Genomic DNA, 21,605 nt, shown 5'->3' with positions numbered 1-21,605 from the left:
AGAGCTGCTGGATTTCACATAGAGAAAGGATTTGAAGAATAAAGCAGCAGCAGTTTTGTGTAAATATTGCATAACACCTCCTCCTCATTCCCACACCCGCCCCCAAAGCAAAAATATAGATTGCAAGGGAAACAAACAAACAAAAAATACTTCTGAAATACCACAAAGCAAAGAACATGCTACCAGGAGGATAAGACAACTTTAATTAACAGCTCCAGCTAATAGCAATATCTTTTCTCATGTTGCATTGTAGTATTACATAAGGTGCCTGAGGATGTGCAAGCCTGAATGAATATGAAAAGTAACATCAACATGAGAGCTAGATGGCTTGAAGGTAAACAGAATATGGTGGCCTTTTGCTCTATTCCATCACTGCTAAAATACAGTAATTTATACTGAACTCCCTTTTGCTTATGGTTGATTCTTTATATCTTAATACTATACTCAATTTTTCCGAGTGGCTGCTGATTTTGGAATCCTTCATTTTTGGATGCCCAACTTGAGACAGCTTGTGCCTAGCTTTTAGATTTGCTGAGCTCCCTCAGCTCCAACTGAAGGAAATGGGAGGTTCACGGAACCGCTGAAAAAAATCAAGCCCTAAGTGGGATACTTGAAAGTAGAGGCATTCACGTTAGACCACACTGAGGTCACTTTTGAATATTTCCACCTTAATTGCTGAAATCCTCCATTTTTCCTGCTGTAAAATGGGCACAAAGATATTCACCTGCCTCATAAGAGTGTTCATTAAACAATGTATGGAAATACTATATACAAAGTATTAAGATTTTTAAACACTGGAGTGCGTTACCTAGGGAGGTGGTGGAATCTCCTTCCTTAGAAGTTTTTAAGGTCAGGCTTGACAAAGCCCTGGCTGGGATGATTTAATTGGGGATCGGTCCTACTTTGAGCAGGAGGTTGGACTAGTTGACCTCCTGAGGTCCCTTCCAACCCTGATATTCTATGATCCCATTGAAGACTCAGGAATTCTCAGCTCCCATCTCTGCTCAGTCCACTTCCTGTTCTACCCGTGAAACTTTATATAATTACAAACTTTTTGCATTATTCAGATTCTCTCTATAATCCGGCTCTGATTGACTGTTACAAAGCTATCAGGCCACATTCTCAGCATAGGTCTATTAAAGTCAGGTCTGTTAAAGCTATGCTGATTTACACCAGGTAAGGATCTGGCCCAGACTGCTTCCTGACCCTTGCATAGTACCCTGACATGATTTATACTGTATTTCTGCATGCTTATTTATGCATAGCTAATGAGACCATATAAAATACTATCTAAATAATTCAAAATATTGCCAGTGAATTATTGTTCAATCAAATCCAAATTGGGTATTTGTCACTTCCTTATATCAATCACATGGAGCATATCTGATTGAATATAATTTCAGTCACTACTAAATTGTTTTATAACCCAGTCTATTAGGACATTTGATATTACAATGCCATAACATTCCATGGGATGTTCTGTTCTTTATAACAGCTTAAAAAGGATATTTCAGGGTGAATGTGATGGAATATATTTTAAAGCATTATGCTCATTTTATTTTTAGATGCATACAGACAGGACTGCTTGTATGACAGCAAATCTTTACAACTGAGATTTTTCCTGTCACTGTCATCACTCTTTGACTCTTGAATTTGAGCATCAGCATTCTGTGTCAATACATCTTAGTATTGATCTCAATTAAAGTTAATATGTCCTTATTATGCTTAGAACAGAGGTGTCGCAAACAATTTGTTGTATACAAAGACCGAATGAATTTAAGCATTTTGCCTGATACAGAAGTTATTTGCCATCTATGTCAGATAGTAAATTCGCTGCTTATTTGGAGCCATAGTATTGTCTCCAGCTAAATTAGAGAAGAATGCTTTGTATTTCTGCAGGTTCCTTTCATCTGAGGATTTGAAAGCATTGTGGTCCTGAGTCAGGAAAGCACTCAATTAGTGTGTAAATCCATCCCTATTCAAGACAGAACTTAAGCACATGCCTAATGGCCAGAGCCCAAATCAGGAGTCAAGTTACTAATCCCAGGGAGTGAGCCAAGGCCAAGATCCAGGAGGTCAGAGCATCAGCTGTACGGGGAGATCTTGGCAAAGCAGTAAAGTGCCCAAATCACTACTGCTTATTGCTAAAAGTAGCCAAGCTAGCAGGCAATCAGTGGGCCTATGCAGCAGCTTTAGCATGACTGAGTCAAGAGGGCAGTGGGTTTGGGTGCCACAGAAAGGGCAGCTTGACCCCAAGTCCTTCCTGATAAGATCTCTGTTGAAATTGCTGAGGTGTGCATTAGGAAAAACAGGATGCTTGTCTATATGCACCCACAGCCCTGGACCATTCACAGAAAAAAAGTGTGTGTGCTCTGAGCACACACTGGCGGCCCCACAGATCAGCTCCTCCCTCTCATCTCCAGTGCCTTCCAACCACTGCTGATCAGCTGTTTAGCGGCAGGCAGGAGACGCTGGAGCAGGGGAGAGGAGCAGGGGCAGGAAGAGACAGAGTAAGGGGGAGGGCACTCAGGGATGGGTGTGGAATGGGGCAGGAAGAGGTGGGGTGGGGACTTGGGGGAAGGTGTGGGGTGGAGCAGGGCCTGGGGCAGAGCATGGAGTCAAGCATCCCCAGGGAAATCAGAAGTCAGTGCCTGTGCACCCCCCCATCCCCCTATGGCCAGAGACCCCCTGAACCTGCTATGCTCAGTGCCCTCCAGACCCTCACATAAATGCACAACACCCTGCAAACACCACCCCGCCCAGCACCCCCCGACCACGCCCCAATACAACTGCCTAGAACCCCATACAGAACTCTTACTCCCTAGTGCCCCAACCCACACACATCTTCCTGCCCCCCACAGCCCAGCACCCTCCTCAGACCCACTCCCCCATGCCCTGCCTCCCGACCACACTCACCAGCCCTGCCGGGAAGTGACTGTGTCTACTGGGCTGAGCCAGCAGCGCACCCAGGGCTGGTCCTGGGGCAGGGAATTGCTCCAGCCCCTTGGCAATGGCACAATCAGCCAGGCCAGGGCCTGCCCTAGCCAGGCTTCCTACAGGACCCACTTGTCTGGAGGGGCCCAGCTAAGCCCCCAACACTGTCATCCCCCCAACTGGCTGAGACTGCACCAATCCCAGATGGCTCAGCTCCAGGGAGACAGGTGGGGGCCTACAGCTGACGGGAAGCAGAGACAGGTAGGGGCCTACAGCTGCTGATGGGAAGCCTGGAGCCGGAGGTGCACCGGGATCCGGCCAGGGGGCAGAAAAGAGCCCTTGGCTGGGTGGCAGGCAGGACAAGAGGAGCCAGTGGTCTGGTGGGGTCTCAGGGCATAGTGTAAGCAGAGCAGGCCAGGGCCCCTTCTGAGTATGGGCGCAGATCCATGGCACCATTGTAAACCCCATACTGCCAGAAACACAGCATGGAACACTATTGAGCAGGCAAAGACCCAACCCTGCTGTAGGGTTTAAGAATGTGCCTGCTGGAATCTTCAGCCAATCAGGAGGCCAGATTCATTAGCTGAATCAGCTGAAGGCAATGAGATGGGCATTCAGCTGTGGGTCCCTGATAATAAGGATGTGTTTGTGAACCAGGAGCTATACCAATATGAACTTATTTAAGTCTCATAAGAGCCCTTTTGAGATAAGCCAGGAAATTTCTATGACCTTTGCTATATCTACCCGCTCAGCCTAAGGCCTGAGTCCTTGACTTCAGTGGAACTACTCACTTGCATAAAACTAAACACATTACTAAATGTTTGCTTGATTGGGACCCTGGTGGGTGATTTGTTGTATGCCCTTATAAGCATTGGAAATATCATTCTGAGTGTGTTTTTGCATATAGGCACTCTGTCATACCACTGTTCCAAATTATTTCAAATGTCTGCCTTATTAGTGAGAAATGTAGAGGCTGATCTTTTCTTTTTACATCACTTTTTCCCAACTTTTTACAAAGATGCAAAACCTAGTAGAAAATTTTCAGCTGTTCATAAAATGTTGGATGCATGTAGATTTTTGTATAGAAGAGAATGGGATTTGTTTGAACTCTGTAGCACTTATATTTGATCATCTTCACCTTTGGAATTCTCAATATACTTCTGTTGCATTTACAAAGCTAATTTTCCATATGTAAACTCCAACAGGTTTTAAACAAAACCTTTCTGTTTACTGGATAAAGTGTGCACCTCATATTTCAAAGATAGGAGTTGAAGGCACTGATATGTTATACATTTATTAACATACCCATTTGTTATTTTTGCCTACTGAAATTGACTGATTGATTCTTACCACTTTACTAAAGCAAATATATGATCCAAAATATCATTTCAGGTGAGACAAAGAACACAGAAAAAGTCTGAAAGCTCACAGGTGGTAGGACCACAAACATAATTAAGATAATCTTTTACTCTCTCAAACATTAAAAAAATACAATATATACCTGTCTAACATGGGAGGGTTTTTTTAATAATAAAAATAAACTTTTCACTTCTGCCTACACCCACCACCTGCTGCTTTTTCAGCAGTTCACAGATACAGTGAATTAAACTCGTAAAGGCACGAAGAGGGTGAAGCCCCAGCTGTAAATCATTTATTTCAAACATTCAATTAGTGACCAGGTCAGCTTTATTTAAAGCAAAACACAAACTGTTGCATACCCAATTAATAGTTGCCATGGCAAATGTAAGTCCACTCAGTCCCATCTTATTGCAACAGATGTGGCATTTGCTAACACTATTTCTCTAATGATATTATCCAGTCTGTCCAGTGCCAGAGATCTAATTTTCTGAAACATCAGGTGCTAAATATTTATCCTCACAAAAGAACACAAACATTCCCATCGTCAGAAATACTTCCCTTTACATAACGCCATCCCAGTTTATTCAGGTTGTACACTCAGTAATTTTTTTTTTCCCTGAGGTCTGGTTAGGAAGGGAAGTGGGTCCTGGATCATGACACTTTTTTCTGGTAAAATGTTTTTAATGGCCATGTAGAATGTCATTTTAAAAAATGATGGTTTCATACCATTTTTTGAAGATTGCCCTTAAAATTTCTGTCTCCCTCTACTGCTTGATAGTTTCACTGCTCCAGTAGAATGTAGTTGTACATGGGAGACCATGTTGGAAAATATGATCTCTCAGGTAGCTTGGGCCAAACCATGGAGGTTATGGAGTATCAGGACAATCATGAAATGGACTCTGTATTCAATAGGGACTAAATAATATATACAGAAATATAACTAAGACTAGGAACTAATGGGAGAATCCTAATCTGATTAAAACAAATACAAAGAAATGTTGCTTGATTTCAAGACACTTTATAATATATAGTAGAAGCTGTCTGCAAATGAATTTTATACCAGCCAAAAAAAAATCATTTCAAAAACTCCTACACTAAAAATACAAAAGCTCAGCGGGGATACAGATATAGCTAGTTCAGAGAAGCTGAGAAATCAGTTGTCACTATCATCATTTTCAACATAAAATTCTGTAAGGCTTTAGTTTTGGGTTTTTTGACACATGTGTGCATCCACTAACTGACGGCTTCCTTCAGCAATATCCTGCAGTATAATGAATCAGATTATTTTTTAAATAAATGAAACTAATTTAGCTTGCAATAACTTATATAACACCAGCTGTTATAGTTATTATCACTATCATCACCATCATCAACATAAATATAATTACATTTACAAAGACAAATCAGAGGAAATGTGGCAGAAATAGGCTCTAGTGCAAGAGCTTGGTGTTGTTCTTTGTCTCTGACTCTTGATACCACTGCTTTAATGTAGGTAGGGCCCTACCAAATTCGCGGCTGAGAAAAATATGTCATAGAAATCTCATCTTTTGTGTACTTTTACCCTGTACTATGCAGATTTCATGGGGGAGACCAGCGTTTCTCAAACTGGGGATCCCAACCCAAAAGGGGGTCACAAGGCTATTGTAGGGGGTAGCAGTATTGTCACTGTCAAGGTTCTTTCCCCACTCTGAACTCTAGGGTACAGATGTGGGGACCTGCATGAAAACCCCCTAAGCTTATTCTTACCAGCTTAGGTTAAAACTTCCCCAAGGTACAAACTATTGTACCTTTTGCCCTTGGACTTTATTGCTGCCACCACGTCTAACAGAGATATAACCAGGAAAGAGCCCGCTTGGAAACGTCTTTCTCCCCAAAATCCTCCCAAACCCTACACCCCCTTTCCTGGGGAAGGCTTGATAAAAATCCTCACCAATTTGCATCGGTGAACACAGACCCAAACCCTTGGATCTTAAGAACAATGAAAAAAGCAATCAGGTTCTTAAAAGAAGAATTTTAATAGAAGAAAAAGTAAAAGAATCACCTCTGTAAAATCAGGATGGTAAATACCTTACAGGATAATCAGATTCAAAACATAGAGAATCCCTCTAGGCAAAACCTTAAGCTACAAAAAGACACAAAACCAGGAATATCCATTCCATTCAGCACAGCTTATTTTCTCAGCCATTTAAATAAAACAGAATCTACCGTATATCTAGCTAGATTACTTACTAAGTTCTAAGACTCCATTTCTTTTCTGTTCCCGGGAAAAGCCTCACACAGACCGAGAGAACCTTTGTTTCTCCTCCCCCCTGCCCCCGCCAGCTTTTAAATTATCTTGTCTCCTCATTGGTCATTTTGGTCAGGTGCCAGCGAAGTTATCCTAGCTTCTTAACCCTTTACAGGTGAAAGGGTTTTTCCTCTGGCCAGGAGGGATTTTAAAAGTGTTTACCCTTCTCTTTAGATTTATGACAGTCACCCTCACTTCTGTCCTGCTGCTGGTAGCAGTGCTGACTTCAGAGCCAGGCAGATGGAGAATGGTGGTTGCTTGCCGGGCCCCCAGGTCTGAAGGCTGGGCTGCCTCCAGCAGCAGCACAACAGTAAGGGTGGCCACAGAGCTAACACCCTACGATAGCCTTGTGCCCCCCCGCCCCCAGGGCTCCTTTCTGGGTCAGGAACCCCACAGTTACAACACTGTGAAACTCCAGATTTACATATCTGAAACCATTAAATAAGATTTTTTTATAACCCATGACCCTGAAATTTACCAAAATAGACTATGAATTTGGTAATCTGTATTGTGCATTGTTTAATGTTCTTTGTTGATTGTCACTAGAAATGGTAGTGACAAATCATAATCCTCCTATAAAGGTATAAGCAGACAAACAATATTAAATTACTTGGTGATATTTTTACTTTAAGTATAGGCTATATGAATTATATGATACGTGCTTTATTGAACCATCTTCTATAATTAAATATAGACCACATGTATTTAACAGCTACTTGTATTACCATTTACATGCAATTTGACTGAACAAGAAACAAAACAGAAAATCGTAAAAACCTAAGCACCCTATTTATTTGAATAGTATTTGTCTGGATATCCCTGGAATGCTCTGTTCACCAATTAATAGAACCAAGGTTAATTTCTGTGATTAATTGCTCACCAATTTTTCACAAAGTGGTATTAGTTCATGGTTATAATTGACTTCACAGAAAACATGATTGTGAATATTTGCAATAAAATAAAATTAATTAAAAATACCATAAAATTCACAAAATTCAGTATTACTGTTGGTTTTTTTTCTTACTTTTAAGTCCCATTAAGATTTGATTCCTACGGAGTTATTAAATAACAGGAGACACATTAGCTTTGCAAAGTAAAACAAAAGAAAAACAAACAAACAAAAACCTCTTCAAACAATTTGCAAAATCTCAGATTCCACAAAATCCTACCATCTCTAATGAAAACATTTCTAATAAGATTAGTTTGTTACAAATCTCATTCCCCATTACCATATACTTTAAACAAAATCAAGAGAGGAGCCTAAAATACTTGACAGTGATTCTTTATCATCGGCTGATTGTACCTTGGACTATGTGCTCCCTTTACACAGGCTACCCATATTTTAGGTCTCTCCATACAGGAGTCAGTAGAGCCTCTTACATGCTTATCTCCAACTCTGAGGCAAGTGAGTGAGCAGTGGGTGAGAAACAATGGGTTAAGGATGGATAATGTTCATACTTTTGGCTCCATAGTCATCTACTACTCTCAGATTAGAATAGCTCAGTTAGCCAAGTGAATGGGGAGTAATTTGCTACTGGTTTACGTCAGCAACATGTTGCTGTCTGTTTCTTATCATTCCACCCTCCCCCAAAAACAAGAAGGAACCACAGGTATGTCTATAAGTCACAGTGCCTCTCAGAGATACTCCTGGGAGATCTTGTGACTCAGTCATAATCCTGAATCCAAATTTTTCCCTTATTCAGGGCTGTGCATAAAGTCACAATCTGAGCCATAAGGGATTAAAAAACAAAAAACCCACACACACCCTACAGAGCTAAATATTTTACTCCTCTCCTGAAAAATAATAAATTTTAAGTGATGTAATGTATTTATGTAGTATGAATAATGTGTCAGTGAAGTTACTTATGAGCAGAAACATTGTACCTACTTAGACATATTTGGATCATTTAATTGTAAAATAACGGTTGCTCATCCATAACATTATTGTGAAAATTGAACCTGCAATTTTCTGATCCAGTTACCCAATGAGGTGTTACAAATGTGCCACAGAGTTGCCATAGGTACAGAATGAGCATAGTTTCTTCATAACAAAACTTTTTAACCAACGAGGTGTGGTACTATAACAGTAACCACCTATTTTAATTTATTTTTTCACTGTCTGACACTGCAGCAGTTGCATGGCTGTTAGAATCTGAATTGTGACAAAAACTATAGACACCTGTTTTGTGAATTAGGTTCACAAAGTTGCAAGATGCTATTTTTGTTAAAGCCATGTGCATCTGATGGTGACTCAATGATGGCAAACAGTTTGCATAGTTAGGCTTCAATTCAACAAAGCACTGAAGTATGTACTTAACTTTATCCATGTGGTTAAATACCAGTGGAACATCAGCATATGATTAAGGGTGGGAACCATGAAGAGACTTACGTGCCTAAGTCCTGATTTTAGGCACCACTACAATCCACAAAACTCCCATTTGGTTTGCTGCGTAATTAGCTATGTAGGCACTTAAACTTACTCAGCACCTAAGATTTTTCCTTTGGGCATGCCCATCTCAGCCTCACTCTTGGCACTTGGCTGTCTACCTCCCATCTGAGCATGTACACTACTGACTCATGATAGGCATCCAGTTGCTTATCTCCCACCATAGCCCCTAAGCAATTCACAAACTGGAAAGTAGGCATTCGGCTGACCAAGTTGCATGCAAGGGTCTGATCCAGTAGATGGTCTCTGAGCCCTCCTACCAGATAGGGCACCTCAGGTAAGTGCACATAGAGCAACTTAGCATGCTGGCCATGTGCAGCGGTTCTCAACCAGGGGTTCAGGGGCCCCTGGGGGACCATGAGCAGGTTTCAGGGGGTCCGCCAAGCTGGAAAAGTGTTAGACTTGCTGGGGCCCAGGACAGAAAGCCTAAGCCCTGTTGTGAAGGGCTGAAGCCCAGGGCCCTGAGCCTTGCCACCTGGGGCTGAAGGGGAAGCTTGAGCAATGTAACTTCTCGGGGCACTCTGGAGCATTGCGCCTGGGCAACTATCCTACTTGCTACTCCATAACATCAGCCCTGGCTTTTATATGCAGAAAAACAGTTGTTGTGGCACAGGTGGGCCATGGAGTTCTTATAGCGGGGTGGGGGGAGCAGAAAAAAATGGTTGAGAACCCCTGATATAGGGAACCTAGGTCCCTCACTCAGGCTTTATGGAGCGCCCTGATGCTCAGATTTGCAACACTTAAAGTCCCTTTGTGGATCACACCCTAAGTGCTTTGCTGAAGAGAGATGGATTTAAGCATTTACTTAAGTAATTCATGTAGTCAGGGTGGTGAGCCTGTCCCCTGTTCCTGGCTTACCATGAAGAACTACCATTAGAAACTACCTTACTCTGTTTAGAGAAGAGCAATATTACAACAGTGCACAGACTACACTCTGGTCATGAAATGTTGTATGAAACCTAAAGTTATCTATTACTATCTGAAGAGTAATAAACGAAAAATGGTCTAGGTTCTTCTCATTGACTATCAGGAAAGTCCTCCTCCTGTTCTTTTTAATTTCTTCCTTGCCCTTTTTCATTATCCTCTCACAGCCATTAGAGCTTTTCCTGCTGTGGAAAAATTAAAATATATCAGTATTTTTAGCACTGAAAAAAATGAGACAGGACTGCTGAGCATATTAACACATTTTCTCTTTTTGTTTAAGCCTGTTTAGACTATTCCCTGAAATCAAATTTAGCTACATGAGTTCATGTCTCAGTTATATGAAGAATGTCTTCTACATCACTATGAGCTCAGCCCATGGCAATTTGTCTGGTCTTTGGGGGACCTTTGTTGAGCACCCCTTTTCATTGTGTGCTTAGTTAATGAGTTTTTATTGATAGGCACTTAAAATTATTTAAATAATGATTTTACAAATAATGCTGACAGAATCTACTTCAAAGGAACTAAACTTAAAGGTTTTTTGGGTTTTTGTTTTTTTTAAAAACTAATCAATAGGAAGGTGGCTGGCCTGAGATGATCATTCATCTGTTAACATCTGGAAAATGTCAAAAATGGGTCCACAAATTGATTTGCCAGCAATGGCTTCCCAAGTAGTCTGACTGAATTGAAAGAGGGAAAAATTAAAATGAAGGAAGGAAGAAGTGAACTATCTGTGTTTAATCTCCAATTTCATCAGAAATCGATTAACTTGCTGACTTTGGGTCCAAAAGAATTAATTATGCTTAGTCTCTGGCATAATTAACAACACTATAGCCATCTCCCAAAATATTCATTAAACAGTCAGGAACAATATGAAATTCAAATTCAAATTGGAAAAGAGATTAAATAGAAGTAGTCATCTCTAAAAAGAATCATACTACATCTGAGATGAAATCATTTGAGCAATACAAAATATGGAAATACATTTTGTGTTACATTTAATTATCATTAATTCCAGCACTGCAAGCTGGCAGCTATTTTAGGTTCATTACAAAGACTAAAATGGGCTGGAATTTTAATATGAATCAATTCTCATTGGAATAATGGGAATATGATTCAAACTTTCAGGAAGTTTAGTCTTAAAAATCCAAGTTTTTATTTTCAGTTCCTAAGTTCAGCTAAGGAGATCTGCATTCTGCAGCATGCCTGCCTGAGCATTTTTCATTACTGCAGGAAAACATTGAAAAATAGAGACTGAACAGGGTTGGGAGTAGGGGGAAGATAGATGAAGCCTGAATGCACTATATGGAATCCTCAATTTTGGGTTTCCCAGTTAAATGTGTGTTTCTGTGGAGCAGGAGAAAAGTAAATAAAACAAAATCTCTACATTTACTGAATGGGACAAACATATATGTCATATAAGCAGATACTGTATTTTTGCCTATAATTTCCTACAGAGCTACATTTAGGGATTAGACCGTGAGATTGGATTTCCAGGTCATTCACTAAGTAAAATGCAAGTTTGCTTTTTAAATACAAGTATCATAAACCCCTTTGTATAAAGTGGGTCTTTTATCCCTTTCTACAGCAATTATTTTGCTGCACAACAAGGGTAAATGTAAATTCAAAATAAATCACCTCAGGGTTTCTTTTAATGGCTTACAACATTGATTGCATAGAATGCACAACATCAAATCAATTAGGAAACAAAATATCCAACTATGCAGCTCATTAATGATCAGAATTGGGTCATTTATTCACTCATCATTTTTATTTCTAAATGATAAGATTAAGGGGTTTTGTTTTTGTGTTGTTTTCAAACACAACATTCCAAATTTCTGCATTTTTGACTGGTCAAAATAAAAATACTTCTGTTTCCTAAACTGTTTTCAATTCTCTTGATCTCTCCCCTAGTTCTAATTATATCCTTGCTCAATTATATACTTCAGGAAGGATAGGTGAGAAAGATGTTTCTTTGTTAGTTTTTTGTGGTTAGACTCCAGCCTGGTCTGCACAGGAAAGTTATATCAACATAGCTACGTCAGTCAGGGGTGTGAAAAAACACATTGGACTGACATAGCTGTGCCAACATCACACCCAGCATAGACACAGCCCACACTCATGGATGAGGGCTTCCATTGACACAGTTAACTTAGTTCAGGAAGGAGGTATTCTTACACCAACATAAAACCCCCTTCTGTTGGTCTAGGCTTCATTTACACTATGGTACTATGCTAGCATAACTACTGCTGACAGCTATAGTCTCTGTAGTTTAGACATACGCTTATAAAGCTTGAAGATCCCAAGGACTTAAATGTGGAGGAAGCTTGGAATTTCTTGAAATCAATTATACAAAAACTATCTGAAATTTGTATCCCAAAAAAGGGGGGAAAAGCTAAGCGAGAAAGGCTTTAGATCCAGCTGGATGAATAATCACTCCAAAAAGTGTTATTAGGAGAAAATAGAGAGCATATAAGGAATGGGGAAAAAAATTGACTCATCGGCATGGAAACATAGATCTCGGAGGTTAGAAAATTTAGGAGTAAAGTGAGAATTGTTAAAGTTCAGGCTGAATTAGCTCTTGCCAAGGAAATTAAAATAGTAAGAATATTTTTGATTTATATAAATAAAAAGAGAATAAGGAAGGATGAGGTCAGGCCACTATGCAGTGTGGATGGCAAGAAGATTAAAGATAATCTAGGTATGGCCCAAAATTAAATGAATACTTTGCCTCAGTTTTCAATATGGATGATAATATAAAGCATGGGTACGAAGGTAGGGTGGCTGTTGAAAATGAGTATATAGAAAAGGAAATTACCATGACTGAGGTGGAAGAAAATCTTAAAGAGATCAATGCACCTAAATCAGGGATAGAGGGACAAATGTGGGAGTGGATAATTTCCATCCCAGATTACTGAAAGGATGGGCACATGAGATTGCTAGACCAGTAGCAAGAATTATTAATAAATCTATTCATTTGGGGTTAGTACTATATGAGTGGGGAATAGCTAATGTCATACTTGTATTTAAGAAAGGGAAAAAAAGTAAACTGGGCAATTACAGACCTGTTAGTCAGACCTCAGTAGTGTGCAAGGCTTTTAAACAAATTGTGAAGGAAAAAATAATTAAATTAATGGAAGTAAACAGTAAAGGGGATGTAATTCAACATGGGTTTATCAAAGGTAGATCATTCCAGACTTATCTAATTTTCTTCTTTGAGAGGTTAACTGATTTTTCAGGTAAGGGAAGTGCAGTAGATCTAATATACTTGGACTTCAGTAAAGAATTTGACACAGTACCACATGGAAAATTAGTAGTTAAATTAGAGAAGACGAGGACTAGTACAAGTATGGTAAAGTGGGTAAGGAACTGGTTAAAGGGGAGAAGGCATTAGGTTCTGCTAAAAAGGGAACTGTTGGACTGAAGGGAGGTTATGAGTGGAGTTCCTCAAGGATCGGTCTTGGGATCAAAATGATTCAATATTTTTATTAATGACCTTGAGACAAAAATGAAATTTGTTGATGACACAAAATTGTGAGGCATCATCAATACAGCAGAGGATCTGATTATTAAACAAAAAGATCTAGATGACCTGGAAGACTGGAGTTAGAGCAATTCAATAGTTCAAAGTGCAAGATCATACATTATTAGGATCGAATAATAAGAATTTCTGCTACATGCTAGAGGCACATTAGCTGGAAGCACAGAGGAGGGGAGACACCAGGGTGTGTGGGTTGATCACAGGATGAGTATGAACCACCAATGTGATGTGGCTGTGGAAAAGACAAATAAGATCCTAGGAGATATCAGGTGAGGCATTTTCAGTAGAGATAGAGAAGGATTAATGCCATTGTATAAGGCACAGGTAAGACCTCATCTGGAATACCGGGGGCTCTAATACTTTGGTCTAATTTCAGTTGCCTGGTTTATTGTGCATCTTGTGGTGTGTCTCTGGTGTTGGTTGCCTGCGATATACAGGAGGTCAGACTAGATGATCTGGTGGTCCTTTTTGGCCTTAACTCTGTGACTGTATTAGAGCCAGATTCTCTGGTCCAGGGTGATGTGGCCACTCTGGGTAACAAAACCTCCTCATTGTGGCCCTAAAGCTGGTTTAACTTGCCCAGGGAAGATTACCCCAATGTGTACATCATATAGCCAATATAGCTACTCTGGCCATGTTTTCTATACCAGGAGCCTAAAACTGGGCTCCTGTAGCTGCTGGGTGCTCCAAAGATTTGAAAACAAGGCTAATTATATATGTGCCTGAATATGCATTAAGGATCCTAAGATTAAAATTGTGGCTTTGAAAATGTTGCCTTCTGACCTAATTCCTTCCCCCACCCTCCACTTACAGTACTACCAGTGTGTTACATGGAAAAGAGGTCACATGTAGAAGAAAGGGAGTGTAACCAGGATACCCTTGCATCATGGTGATGCGTGACTTGGGATGAGTGGCTCTTAGATTCTTCTAACCTAGTTCATGGGGACCAGGTAGATACGCTGGAGGGTAGGGATAGGATACAGAGGGCCCTAGACAAATTAGAGGATTCGGCCAAAAGAAATCTGATAAGGTTCAACAAGGACAAGTGCAGAGTCCTGCACTTAGGATGGAAGAATCCCATGCACCGCTACAGACTAGGGACCGAGTGACTAGGCAGCAGTTCTGCAGAAAAGGACCTAGGGGTTACAGTGGACGAGAAGCTGGATATGAGTCAACAGTGTGCCCTTGTTGCCAAGAAGGCCAATGGCATTTTGGGATGTATATGCAGGGGTATTGCCAGCAGATCGAGGGACGTGATCGTTCCCCTCTATTCGACATTGGTGAGGCCTCATCTGGAGTACTGTGTCCAGTTTTGGGCTCCACACTACAACAAGGATGTGGAAAAATTGGAAAGAGTCCAGTGGAGGGCAACAAAAATGATTAGGGGACTGGAACACATGACTTATGAGGAGAGGCTGAGGGAACTGGGATTGTTTAGTCTGCGGAAGAGAAAAATGAGGGGGGATTTGATAGCTGCTTTCAAGTACCTGAAAGGGGGTTCCCAAGAGAATGGATCTAGACTGTTCTCAGTGGTAGCTGATGACAGAACAAGGAGTAATGGTCTCAAGTTTCAGTGGGGGAGCTTTAGGTTGGATATTAGGAAAAACTTTTTCACTAGGAGGGTGGTGAAACACTGGAATGCATTACCTAGGGAGGTAGTGGAATCTCCTTCCTTAGATATTTTTAAGGTCAGGCTTGACAAAGCCCTGGATGGGATGATTGAGTTGGGGATCGGTCCTGCTTTGAGCAGGGGGTTGGACTAGATGACCTCCTAGGTCCCTTCCATCCCTGATATTCTATGATTCTATGACCTGCCTTGCACACTGTTGTGGCAGAGTTAGGGCAGTGCCGAGCTTAGTTACAGCCCTCCTGTACTCCCAAGACTGCTGTGATGAAGCTGGAGCTACTCTGCCATAATTTATGAATGCTTTATGGTGGCCTGGTTATGGTGGTGCTTTCAGTATGAGTATACTGATTTCACTCAAGAAGAGTCTGTCTGGAAAAAAAGAACAGTCCTGAAGGAAAATAGTAGCTCAAGCTAAGCCAGTCCTCAGCAGTATTTAAGGGTCAATTCCAGAACCACTGACTGAGTGTTCTGGCTCTGGCTCTTGCTGAACTTACAAGACTTGTTTTGATCAAAAGGGCCAAAATCCAGGAATACAGAAGAAGAAGAACAACAACAAAACTATAGCAGGGTATAAACGGGAAGTTCTCAAGACAGAGGTAGTAGTTTGGGGGAATCAAGATGAGACACTGCATCTCACTTTGAGGGTATCTGAATGTAGGCCTGCCTCAGTTACCATCAGAGAATGGTAAGATATTAGGTAAAATAGACATGCAGATAGATGGTTTGTTGTTTGAACATCTCCTTTCTCTTAGTACTTTATTCCTACTGCTAAAATAAAAATGACTTTTGTTTTAAGAAGGCTGTTTTGGATCACTATATTCACCATTGGTCACAGGCTCCTGAAGGATAAGAATGGCTGATACACAGAGTGCTATAGCCCAGCGCTTGGACTAAGAGAAGAAAAAAATGTGGAACTCCACACTGGCATAGGTAAAGGCAGGATGTCAGGTCCCTATAGGGTGTACTCGGAGAGACCAAAAAGGGGATAGAGGAGCAGCAAGCTCTGTAAAGTACCTCTGCTCTGTGCACTTCAGCCTCAGCCTAGAATCTGGCCCTAAAACAAAAAGTAAGTTGTTATTCTTCCCAGTGTAGCATTGCTGTGTTCTGCAACTCTTGTAAATAATTTTCCTTATGCCATCATGAATCTTATAAAGGGCTAGTTGACATTTCCCTCACCGTCATCCTGCAAGTTTTAGAAGATGTATGTTAAGTTCATTGTGAACAGAAAGAGAATTTAGATGAAAACATATAAGCCCTCTTTCTGGAAGGCTGTAACACTACACTACTATATTGCTTAGAATTCAGAAAGATAATACGCAAGAACCTGAAAACAGAGACACATAAAGCTGGCTGCTCCATAAGGCATCATCCCACCTTTTTCTGGGCTAGACCAGGAACCTCCCACTCCTGCTCTCCACGAATACTCTTAAAGTGATAGCTTGCAATTCCAGCATTCAACTCATCTACACTACCCCCTAGTTTAGTCTATGGGGATGTGAATAGCAGTACACACCAAAGTGCTGCACTGTAACCTGATTGCCTTCAATGATGAGATAACTGGCTCTGTGGATATGGGGAAAGCAGTGGATGTGATATATTTGACTTTAGCAAAGCTTTTGATAGTCTCCCACAGTATTCTTGCCAGCAAGTTAAAAAAGCATGGATTGGATGAATGGACTATAAGGTGGATAGAAAGCTGGCTAGATTGTTGGGCTCAATGGGTAGTGACCAATGGCCCAATGTCTAGTTGGCAACCGGTATCAAGCGGAGTGCCCCAGGGGTTGGTCCTGGGGTCAGTTTTGTTCAACATCTTTATGGATGACCTGGATGATGGGATGGATTGCACCTTCAGCAAGTTCACAGATGACACTAAGCTGGGGGGAGAGGTAGATACACTGGAGGGTAGGGATAGGGTCCAGAGAGACCTAGACAAATTGGAGGATTGGGCCAAAAGAAATCTGATGTGGTTCAACAAGGACAAGTGCAGAGTCCTGCCCTTAGGATGGAAGAATCCCACGCTATAGGATGGGGCCCAGCTGGCTAAGCAGCAGTTCTGCAGAAAAGGGACCTGGTGATTGCAGTGGATGAGAAGCTGGATATGAGTCAGCAGTGTGCCCTTGTTGCCAAGAAGGCTAACGGCATATTGGGCTGCATTAGTAGGAGCATTACCAGCAGATCGAGGGAAGTGATTATTCTCCTCTATTCGGCACTGGTGAGGCCACATCTGGAGTATTGTGTCCAGTTTTGGGCCCCCCACTACAGAAAGGATGTAGATAAATTGGAGAGAGTCCAGCGGAGGGCAAGGAAAATGATCAGGGGGCTGTGCACATGACTTATAAGGAGAGTCTAATGTAACTGGACTTGTTTAGTCTTGAGAAGAGAAGAGAAGAGAAGAGAAGAGAAGAGAAGAGAAGAGAAGAGAAGAGAAGAGAAGAGAAGAGAAGAGAAGAGTGAGGGGGGATTTGATAGCAGCCTTCAGCGACCTGAAGTGGGGTTCCAAAGAGGATGGAGCTTGGCTGTTCTCAGTGGTGGCAGATAACAGAACAATGAGCAATGGTCTCAAATTGCAGTGGGGGAGGTCTAGGTTGGATATTAGGAAACACTATTTCACTAGGAGGGTGGTGAAGCACTGGCCTGGTTACCTAGGGAAGTGGTGGAATCTCCATCCTTAGAGGTTTTTAAGGCCCGGCTTGACAGAGCACTTGCTGGGATGATTTAGTTGGTGTTGGTCCTGCTTTGAGCAAAGGGTTGGACTAGATGAACCTCCTGAGGTCTCTTCCAATCCTAATCCTCTGTGATTCTGCCATGTAGACTTTGTAGGCACAAACGAAAGGGTTCCTAGCTCGTGTTAACATAGGCTTCTTCAAACAGGACTATATAAATGCAAACTAGGAACCTTTTTATTCACACTTGCAGCATCCACCTGCTGCTATTAGAGAGCAGCACTTTTTTGCACGTTATTCACCCCTGTACTCCAAACTACAAGGCAGTGTAGACATAGTCACAGTACTCAGTATACCACATTATTAAGGTCCACTGCAACTCTCCTTTAGACTAATAAGCCTACAGTACAAAGGTCCATGTGGAGCTGGGATAATGCCCACAGTGTCTCCTAAAACTTAAAGTGGCCAGGAGGTCCCAACAAGCCTAAGGCTTGTGTCAGGTGAGGTTCTGAAGAAGACTCCTGGATATTTCCTCTACACTGGAGGAATTCCCAGATGGCCACATCTGCTGACTTACAGCCCTTTTGTGCAAATGGAAAGGGTGGTATGGGAGGAAGAATATCCTGGGGAGCATAGAGCTCTGCACTCAAAATATATGATCTAGTTCAAACAGGAATCATTTTGGGGAAATTGTATGGCTTGTGTCATACAGGAATCAGAACAGAGGATTACAATGGTCCCTGTGGGCCTAGAATCTTTGAATAAAGCTGAGTGGAACCTCATGCTGGGGAGTTTCTGGTTTTGTGTTCTGTTCATATTAACCATAACACATCCTCTACTGTGCAGGGAAGGAGAGCCAATAACTGATGGGTTTGAGAAGGCTGAGGTGTTTTATGCCTATTTTGCTTCAGTCTTCACTAAAAAGTTAATGTTGACCAGATACTCAACACAATTAATATTAACAACTACGGGGAAAAGAATGCAAGCCAGGGAAATGTGGTCTAGATAAAATGGCTATAAACTGGGTTCACAACTAGTTGAAAGCCAATAGTCAAAATGGTTTATGGCGAAAGTGGGAGGACTTATCTAGTGCGGTCTCATGGGTCAGTCCTAAGTCTGGTACTATTTAATATTTTCATTAATGACTTGGATAATGGAGTATGCTTGTAAAATTTGCAGATGACACCAAGCTGGGAGGGGTTGAAAGCACTTTGGAGGACACAATTAGAATTCAAAATAACCATAACAAATTAGAGAATTGGTCTAAACTCAACAAGATGAAATTCAGTTAAGGCAAGTGCAAAGTACTTCATTTAGGAAGGAAAAATCAAATGCACAACTACAAAATGTGGAATAACTGGCTAGATGGTAGGTGGGATAGCTGGTAGAGCAGCACTATTTCTGTGTTACTTCAGGGTGTGGTTGCCCCTGCCATCGTAAGCCTCAATTCAGGCTCACTTTGGTTGGTGGCATCCGATAAGGGCCCTGCTCAGGGTTACAAGTGAAGGCCAACGGAGGACCTCAGCAGAGAAGAGAAAATATTTCCCAAATGTTGAAGAAGATGAATGAGCTATGACCTCAAAATCATCTGCTTCACACAGAAGGGATTCTGCGAAGCAGGCTGGAGTTCCCAAAGAAAAATACAATTCTATTACATCCTAGGGAGATGCAGTGAATCAAAGGGGCAGCTGATAAAATATGGTCCGCACTTTCGGCCAAACTTCATAATGCCTATTCCATCCACGTGTGATTTGACAAAATTCATTGTCATGCGGTTATCCGCCATTGACCTAGCTGCACCAGGATCTTTTAGACTCCTGGAATAACCCCATACAATCTGGCCATTGACCTTTGGTGCTACAGACTCTTGTTGTCTAAGTGTTGTTGTTGTGCTAGTATTGCTGAAAAGGATCTGGGGGTTATAGTGGATCACAATATAATGCAGTTGCAAAAAAGATTAACATCATGCTAGGGTGTATTAATAGCAGTGATGTATGTAAGACATGGGAGGTAATTGCCCTAGTCTACTCAGCACTGGTGAGGCCTCACCTGAAGTATTGTGTTCAATTCTGGTTGCTACACTCAAAAATATTTCGACAAATTGGAGAGTTTAGACGAGAACAACAGAAATGATTAAAGGTTTAGAAAACCTGACCTATGAGGAAAAAATAAAGAACACCGGGCATATTTAGTCCTGATAAAATTAGACTAAAGGGGAGTAGGTAACAGTCCTGAAATATGTTAAGGACTGTTATAAAGAGGACTATGATCAGTTCTTCCTGTCCACTAAAGACCGGATAAGAAATAAAGGGCTTAATCTGCACCAAGGCAGATTTAGGTTAGAAATTAGAAAAAACTTTCTAGCTGTGAAGGTAGTTAAACTCCAGAAGAGGCTTCAAAGGGAGGTTGTGGAATCCCCATCACTGGACGTTTTTAACAACACGATGGACAAACACTAGTCAGGTATAATCTAGGTTTACTTGATCCTGCCTCAGTGCAGGGGACTGGATTTAATGACTTGTCAAAGTCCCTTCCAGCCCTACATTTCTAGGATTCTATAAAACTGTTATTTTCTCATTATAAATTCTTCACCCTAATCTTCAAGAATAAATCTAGAGGCAGCTGGCAAATTAATTATGTACCATTAATTGATCACCTAAGTAGGCCGTGGTCTGGCGCAATTACAATATGTCCATTTTAGAATCATTATGACTACTAGAGAATTAATTGAAAAGTTTGTTATTTAGGCCTGCATCAGTTTTGTACACCGCAAGAAAATGACTGAGCCTTGTGTCCATAGCACAATTATTGTGCCTTGTCGGAATCCAGGAGAAAATGCAGTTGTGGGTTAACATTCATACAATATGAGAATCAAATCTGACTAAAGAAAAAAATTCAGAGATTATCATTTATCCAACTGAATTAACCTTTTGAAGAGGGCCAAAGCAATAGATTTCCCCCTTGCTGTTTCTGTCTTAACCCTCATTCCAGAATGTGAATGAGTTATGAGATGATATAGTAACAGACAAGAGTTCTATGGAATGCCCCTGTTGTCAAGCAGCCTAAAGAGTAAAAGAAAATTGAGATTCCTACTGTGTTTGTACACAGAGACATTAGGCTTCTATTCTTTCATGTTCTTTTCTTGAAGAGATGCTTTGAAAAGGTTTTAGAGATCATTGTGTTCCTTTAACTACTAAAATTGTGATCAAATGCTAATTATAACATTTGGTGATGATATTGCAATGTGTGTACAGTACATCTGAGCTGGAACAGTACATAGAAGTCTAGATGAAAGTGTATATTTTCTTTAAAGAACACTTCCAAAATGAAATCTACCTGTCTATGTTTTAAATTACAAGTTCAGGCATTCACATTACACAGAGCCCTGTGCAAATAACAATTTCTCCCAGTCTGCGTTCACTCAACCTTTTGGTTTCTTGTGCTTGTGAAAACAGTCTGTTGACATTTACAAGAATCCTATAATTGTTGTAGTTTGGATATTCAGGAGCAGGAAATTATAGCATGCGGTCCACTCACAAGAAGAGTAAAGATTGGCCCTCCAAAAGAAAAGTATGCTATGCATTGCATGACTATGGTGCACGACTTTCCCAGTCATAAGGGAGCATAATTCATCACAATATTCAGGACTCCTCTATAGATTTAAGAACATGTTCCACAAAATTAAAGAGGACTCCACGAGCATATTGCACCCCCCACCCCAAGTCTTTATTGTATTTTACCACACTGAAGTATGGTAGAATTGCAGTAACAGCAGGGGTATCTATTATATCCTGTGTTGGATTACCTTCATATAATTGCCGGAAAGG

The sequence above is a fragment of the Chelonia mydas genome, chromosome 2, assembly GCF_015237465.2.
Source record: "Chelonia mydas isolate rCheMyd1 chromosome 2, rCheMyd1.pri.v2, whole genome shotgun sequence".
In the NCBI taxonomy this organism is placed as follows: Eukaryota; Metazoa; Chordata; order Testudines; family Cheloniidae; genus Chelonia; species Chelonia mydas.
This window is presented reverse-complemented; position numbering follows the sequence as displayed.